Raw genomic sequence first — 8090 nt, forward strand, 5'->3', positions numbered from 1 at the left:
GCCAAGGTTTTTCTTCATATTTACGAAAATGCCATTCAACTCATTTGATGGATGCATTCCATGTTCAAGTATGAGGTAGCTGTTTTTTGGGCACTTGGGGACACGTGTTGTCCTTTTCTCTTTCCTTTCTTTAATGTTTGAATATTGTGTGGAGTCATTTTCATTCTCCTTTCTTCAATGCCTTGAAAAAGCTTCACATGTGAGCTTTTTCTCTTTCCTCCATTTAATGCCTTGTAAGAACATGTGATGTCCTTTTCATTCCTTTCTTCATGACTTTGTGAAGGCTTCACGTGAAGTCCTTTTCTTCTTTCCTTGCCCTAAGACATGTGAACAAATTATTTTGGACTTGTTTGTTGTTGCCTTTTTGAAGATTGACTTTATAATCTTTTTAAATCACATAATAGTACAAGTAGCCTTTGCCTATGACATGATGAGTTGCTTTCATAAAGTGTTGGGATACTTTTCAAGATGTTGACTATAGACACATGCTAATATAATCATTCCTCGTACCTTTCTTTTGCATTCTTGCTACTTTTCTTCAAAGGCCTTTCTTTTAATCATTTTTAATAGTATTTTGCCTTTATTGAATGAATCAAACAATTCATTCTTTAATACTATTATGCCTTTGTTTAATGAATTCAAATCAGCGAGGATGCAGAACTGCAGTTTCACCAGCTCGTGAGGCCATCCTTGACATTTTTCATACTTAGCATTTAACTCAGAATTTTCTTCTTTTTCCTTAATGAATGATAACCTGTTTTCTTATATGAATACACTCAAAAGCACAAATTAGTCATTAAACTCAATCATAATCTTTTAATTAATTTTGTTATCATTAAAACCAATTTAGAGAGATTTTGTCTCACCAATCTCCCCCTTTTGATGATGACAAAATTCTTTAGATTATGATTTTTGTTTTATGTAAGAATGAAATAATTAAACTCCCCCTCAATCATACAAGTGATAATTTTGAAAAATTTCCCTTTTAACATTAAAGTAAAAGCAAATTTTTGAAATTATGCAATATTGAGGTAAATAGATCATTCATAAACACCTAAAATAAATTCCAGCAACTTAAGCAAAATACCACAGGTTCATGAATCCAGTCATAACATCAACAAACATAATTTGAGTTTAAACAACCATAACATCAGTAAGCAAAACATAATATGAGTTTAAACATACTATTAACCAACATAAGACAAAATATAATCCATAATCTGACCCCCCTCTGAATTAAGTCAACATCAAAAAGTTTAATTAAAATTAAAACAGAGTCAATCAGCGGAAGATGAATCTTCAGATGATGAAGATGTAGAATTGGGGGCAAAAGAGAACTGGGCTGGTAGCACAGGAGGTTGATCATTGGCAGCAGCTGATGAACCCAAGTGTTTGGTAACCCATTCCAAAATGAGTCCAAACTGAGCGATGGTTTTTTGAAAGTGAGAAAAGTTAACCAACATTTCTTTTGGTCTTTCCTAATGGTCTTTAGTAGCTTTAAAAACCTTTTGTTCTTAGTTCCTGCAGATTTCATGCTGGTGGTTGAACCATTACGCGCACTTTTGGATTTTGAACTTTTAGCCTTATCCTTGGAGAAATTTTCAAAATGTGGAGCCAAAGGAGATTTGGATTTTTCTTGTAAATCCGGATCAGAATTAGATGGAGAAATATTTGGAGAGATAGGAGAAGAGTTGAGACTTACTTGAGATGGTAATGTGGATTCTTCCGCATGCATGTTCCTATGAGGGCTTTTTGAAGAATGGTGATCATATGATACATTCAGATCAAAGAATAAGTCTTCACCATCCTTAACTGAAGGAGCGACAATATGTGTTGATGGATCCTTACTGACTTGTGGAGATTAAAAAAGTGTTGAGCCAGCGGAGTTAAATGAGGGGGTGCGAGAATGAGATAGTGGAGAGGCAGACTTCTGTTTCTTTGAGGCAGTTTTCTTCTTCCTTGAGGTGGGGGTTTGTTCAGGCAGATCAATGCACATTTGTTTGATATTTTTCATAGAAAAGAAGTTATTGCACTGAATACTCTCTTCATCATCAAGGGGTACCTTAAAGAACTTAAATATTTTGGTCAAGATCATCCCATAGGGAGCTGATCGACCCACAATGGCAGCATTCAACATGTAGCTAAATATGATATTGCCCAAATGAAAGGGTGTTCCAGTCAACAAATGATGTGGACCAACCCTACATGAAGGTTAATGAGCTTCGAGAACTAGGAGCGGGACCATTGACTAGAGGGAAGACTAGGAAGCTAAAAGAACAATTAGAGAAACAAATTGTTAATTTCCTTAGTCTTAAGACATATGAAAAGATTAATCCACATTATATTAATCTTATGGTCATAGAAATATCTTAAGACTTGATTTTAATTTTGGGATGTAATAATCATACCTTATAATTAGGAATTATGTTGACTTGTGTGTGCCTAAATATTTGGTAGCTTAGGCACCATGTTATTTTGTGTTAGGCTATATATGCCTTTTTATTGTAAGACATAGGGGACTTATTTTTGAAAGAAAAAGAAACACTTAGTGTGAGATTAGAGAAACGCTCTCTAGGGTTCTTCTTTGAACCAAATTTGGATCTTATCAAGAGCCTCCTACTCTTGTGGCGATTCTACCTTGATCTTATCATTCCTTGTTATGGAGTGTGGCGATTTCTATCATTTCATTACTTCTTCATATTTTCTTCTTTTGTGTTCTCCATTCTTATTTGGTACTTTATTTGAAATTATCACTTGGATAGATCCTTCAAATCATATGGAAACAGTCAAATCCATATCAACAGATGATGAATAATCAGAATATCAAGTTATGTTACCTTTTCAAAGCTCCCAGCTCGAGGCACTATCGAGTGAACACAAATGTTGTGATAAATGCGACACATAGGAGGAAGGTTTGAGGCTAGAAGAGGTTTACGAGGATTTATCAGGATATTTTGAAGAACATAAGTTCGAGTGACCATGTACTGCTTATACCAAGTTTCAGCAAAACAGTGGGCTCCAACATCTTGTATGTCAAGGATTTTGCATAATGAAGTGGGGTTTATGTCCAAGTGTACTCCCTTAAGTACAAAACTGAAACCAGGGCTTCCTTTACAGCCATTGCATGCATCATAGAATGCCTTTACCAGCTGTGGGTATTGTGGTTCATTTATTCTAAAAAAAGAGGTCCATCATAACTTATCAAACACTTCTACAACATTAAAGCCACCATTTTTCAAATTAATTAGGTCAATGTGCTTTCCATGAACCACAAATTTATTAAACCATTTTGAGGTGTAATTTAACTCCGAATCTGTGGAGTCAAAAAGAGGAACAAGAGTTGGTTTGGATGAACGAGATTTCTTTGGAGTGGAAGGTTTGGAGGATGATTTAGGGATCGATTTAGCCGAGGTATTTCCTTTGGAATCGTCTGAATCAATCACATGCACAGTAGAGTCCTGAGTAACCTTTTTGTTTGAGTGGACAGCCCCAGATTGAACTCTTGAAGATCGTCTGGTTGAGGCAGTGGGTTTTGAAGATGAGGGCTTTTTGGTTTTTTGAGAAGGAGGTTGAGAAGGTGCCCTAGGAGCAGATACTGACTTTTGTTTTATTCCTTGTCCAGCGGATTCAGAGCTTGAATAGTTTTGTGAGTTTGTTTCTGGATCAAAAGGAGACATTTTTCTCTTGGCAGTAGTTTTGATGCATGCCATTTTTGTTGAGAGGAAGAAAACGGATGAGAATGGGGTTCGTGGTGAAGAGAGAGAGAAAGTGAAACTGATTAACTTGGGAGAGAGAAACGTATAGAAGAGAGAGAGAAAAAATTTAAAACGGATAGAGAATGAATTAAAACGGAGAGAGAAAATAATAAATGGGAGAGAGAGAGAGAGAGATGTGAGTGGGAAGTTGAAAACGTGAGAGAGAGGGAAAACTGATTGATTGATGGAGAGAGAAAAAATTAAACATGAGAGAGAAGAAAAAAAAATAAAAACGTGAGAGAGATAGAAGAAACGAGAGCCGTTGATGAGGCGTGATGATGATGATGCGGGAATCATGATGAACTGCATTTAATGCAGTCTGCACATTTATGAGGGATGGGAAGTATCCAACACGTGCCATCCATTTGACCAATGGAAAAATGGAGGCATGCGCATGGCCTTGACTGATTTGTCAAGAGGAAGTTTCACCTAAAAGTACCTAAAGTCTTCCTATCTAATTTTTTTGACTTTATTTGAGGGATCAGATTTTGCCATATATTTGCCACACAAAAAAAAATTAAAATAATAAAAACTAAAAATAACATTAAAACTAACAAATAAATAAAAAATAAAAACAAGAAAATAACAGAATTAAAATATTTAAATGACTTTGGGAAAATTTATGATGGAGAGTTCTTTTAAGATGAATTTAAACCGATCCTCCTGGAGAGGTTTGGTAAAAATATCAGCCAATTGATTTTCAGTGTCAATGAAAATTAATTCTATATCACCCTTTTGAACATGATCTCTTATAAAATGATGTTTAATTTCAATATGCTTGGATCTTGAATGTTGAATGGGATTTTTAGAAAGATTAATGGCACTTGTATTATCACAGAGGATGGGAATTTTTGTGTACCTTAAAGAGTAATCTTCTAGTTGGTTCTTTATCCATAGTAGTTGTGAGCAACATTGAGCAGCTGACACATATTCAGCCTCTGTAGTTGAAAGAGCAATAGTACTTTGTTTTTTGCATGATCAACTTATTAGAGATTTACCTAGAAGTTAGCAAGCTCCGCTTGTGCTCTTCCTTTCAACTTTATCTCCAGCATAATCGGCACCACAATAAGCAGTGAGATCAAGATTTGAACATTTTTTGTACCAAATTCCCAGATTAATAGTGCCCACAAGATATCTAAAAATCCTTTTTACTGCAGTAAGATGAGATTCTTTAGGAGAAGATTGAAATCTTGCACAAAGACCGACTGCAAACACTATGTCCGGTCTACTGGATGTTAAATATAGCAAGGATCCAATCATTCCTCTATACTCTTTTTCATCTTTGTGGAGTATGGAGGATGGATGCATAGGAGTTCCCATACTTTTGGCTGAACTCACTTTGTATTTGTTGAGTAGATCCTTGGTGTATTTTTCTTGAGATATGAAGATACCATCATCTCGTTGTTTAATTTGCAAACCAAGGAAGAATTTTAATTCTCCCATCATACTCATCTCAAACTCACTTTGCATGAGGTTGGAGAAATCTTTGCATATCACTTCATTTGTTGATCCAAATATTATGTCATCGACATATATTTGAACAATCAACAAATATTTCTCAAGAGTCTTCTTGAAGAGAGTTGTATCAATTTGACCCCTAATGAATCTATTCTCTTTTAGAAAAGAGCTTAACCTCTCATTACAAGCTCGATGAGCTTGCTTTAAGCCATAAAGAGCTTTTGAGAGTTTGAACACATGATTCGGCCTCTTCAAATCCTCAAAACCAGGAGGTTGACGAACATACAATTCTTCATTTAAGAACCCATTCAAAAAGGAACTTTTGACATCCATTTGATATAGTTTTATACTTTTATGAGTAGCATAAGCTAAGAGGATTCTTATTGCTTCAAGTCTTGCTACGGGTGCAAACGTTTCATCATAATCAATTCCTTCTTGTTGATTGTACCCTTGTGCCACTAGTCTTGCTTTATTTCTAATGACTTCTCCATCCTCATTTAATTTGTTTCTAAATATCCATTTAGTCCCAATAATAGATTTATCCGGAGGATGGGGTACAAGATTCCATACCTTGTTTCTTTCAAATTGTGAGAGTTCTTCCATCATTGCTTCAACCCATGACTTATCACCAATAGCTTGATCAATCGTTTTGGGTTCAACTTGTGATATCATGGCCATGTTGGTGGTGTTTTCTCTTAGAGAATTTCTGGTTCTAACACCATCTTCAGTATTCCCAATGATTAGATCTGGAGGATGATGTGTGACAGTTCTCCATCCTCTTGGAGGTTGCTGTGAGGTTGGGTCAGACGCATCCTCATCATGAGGATCGGATACCCGAGAGGATGAAGGTTCATCTTCTTCATTTTTGTCCAATTTTTCTAAACACAAGTCATCAAACTCATCAAAAATAACATGCATGGATTCCTCCACAGTTTGAGTCCTAAGATTATATATTCTATAACCTTTTGACGTTGTGGAGTATCCTAGAAAAATTCCTTTATCAGATTTTGGATCAAACTTTCCCAAATTTTCTTTATTATTGAGAATGTAGCAATAACACCCAAAAATATGAAAATAGGAAATATTTGGTTTTCTCCCTTTCCATAATTCATATGAGTTTTGTTTAAAAATTTTCTAATGGATGCAATGAAACGCCTCAAAAGCTTCATCTTTATGTTTCAAAAATAAAACCCAAGTAAAACGAGAAAAATCATCAACAATAACAAAGCCATATCTTTTACCACTAAGACTTGGAGTTTTGATGGGACCAAAAAGGTCAATATGAATAAGTTCAAGCCATATCTTTTCACAAACTTTGTCTTTCTCAAAATTAATTTTTGGAAGACCTTTAACTAATTCTAACTTTAATAAATTACAAATAGTTTTTAAGCTTGTGTGACCAACTCTTTTGTGCCAAATCCATTTATCTTTATCAATGGATACAAAACAAGATTCAGTGGGTAAATCATCCAGATAAAGTTCATATAAATTCTTTTTTCTAAAATCGGAGACGAAAACTATACCTGAGGACGAATGTTTAACCTCACAAAGAGTAGGCTTAAAAATGACTTCAAAACCGCTATCACATAATTGACTAATGCTTAGCAAGTTATGTTTTAGACCATCCACATACTGAACATTTTCAATTTTAGCAGAATTATTTTTACCAATAATACCTGTACCTTTTATTTGAGCTTTATCATTGTTACCAAATGTGACTGATCCTCCATCCTTTATCTCTAAGGAAATAAAGCAATGCTTATCTCCTGTCATATGCCTTGAGCAACCACTGTCCAAGTACCAAGGCCTTCTTTTGTTGATCATAGGATGAACCTGTGTTAGGTTTTAAAAGTAACTTAGGTACCCATATAGCATTGGGTCCTTGTTGGTTAGTTTTTCCTCTTATGAGGATTTTTCTTTTGTGATAACAAATAGAATCATGGTGACCATGTTTACCACAAAATGAACAACCTTTCTTTATATTTTCAGCTTTCTTCTTAGCGTGGCAGATTTTGAAAGTGTGCCCAAGTTTTTTGCAAAAAGTACATTTTGGCCTATCCTCTTGTTTTTTGGGCAAGAAAAAATGTTCATACAATTTTTGTTTTTGAGAACTTTTAAAACCAATACCAGCTTTGTCAAAAATTCCAGATTGAGATCCCATTATCTTTTGAAAAGTTTCAGTAGATTTAACAAAGTTGGTGATGTCATTTTTTAGTTCTTCAACTTCTACTTTTAAAATCTCCTTTTCTGTGTCCTCTTCCAGAGGATGAATTCTGACATTCTTTTTATTCAAAAGTGTCTGCTGCTCAGATAATTTCTCATGAGATAACTGCAGATCTAGAATGATTTTTTCATATTTCTCATTCTTTGCTTGAAGTTCCTCATTGAGTTTCTTTATTTCATAAAGTTGATTTTTGAGAAAACCACATTTATGAGATAAAGTATTTGAGTCATTTAAAAGATTGTCAAATTCAATTTCTAATTGTTCACAAGAAGGACATAGTTCTGAAATACTTACTTTTTCAGTTTCTGATTTTGCCATAAGACATAGGTTGGCTTCTTCATCCTTTTCTTGGTTAGTTTTTCCTCTTGTGAGGATTTTTCTTTTCTGATAACAAATAGAATCATGGGGCCCATGTTTACCACAAAATGAACAACCTTTCTTTATATTTTCAGCTTTCTTCTTAGCGTGACAGATTTTAAAAGTGTGCCCAAGTTTTTTTGCAAAAAGTACATTTTGGCCTATCCTCTTGTTTTTTAGGCAAGAAAAAAATTTCATACAATTTTTGTTTTTGAGAACTTTTAAAACCAATACCAACTTTTTCAAATATTCCAGATTGAGATCCCATTATCTTTTGAAAAGTTTCAGTAGATTTA

Source organism: Cicer arietinum, chromosome 3, assembly GCF_000331145.2.
Source record: "Cicer arietinum cultivar CDC Frontier isolate Library 1 chromosome 3, Cicar.CDCFrontier_v2.0, whole genome shotgun sequence".
NCBI classification, from domain to species: Eukaryota; Viridiplantae; Streptophyta; class Magnoliopsida; order Fabales; family Fabaceae; genus Cicer; species Cicer arietinum.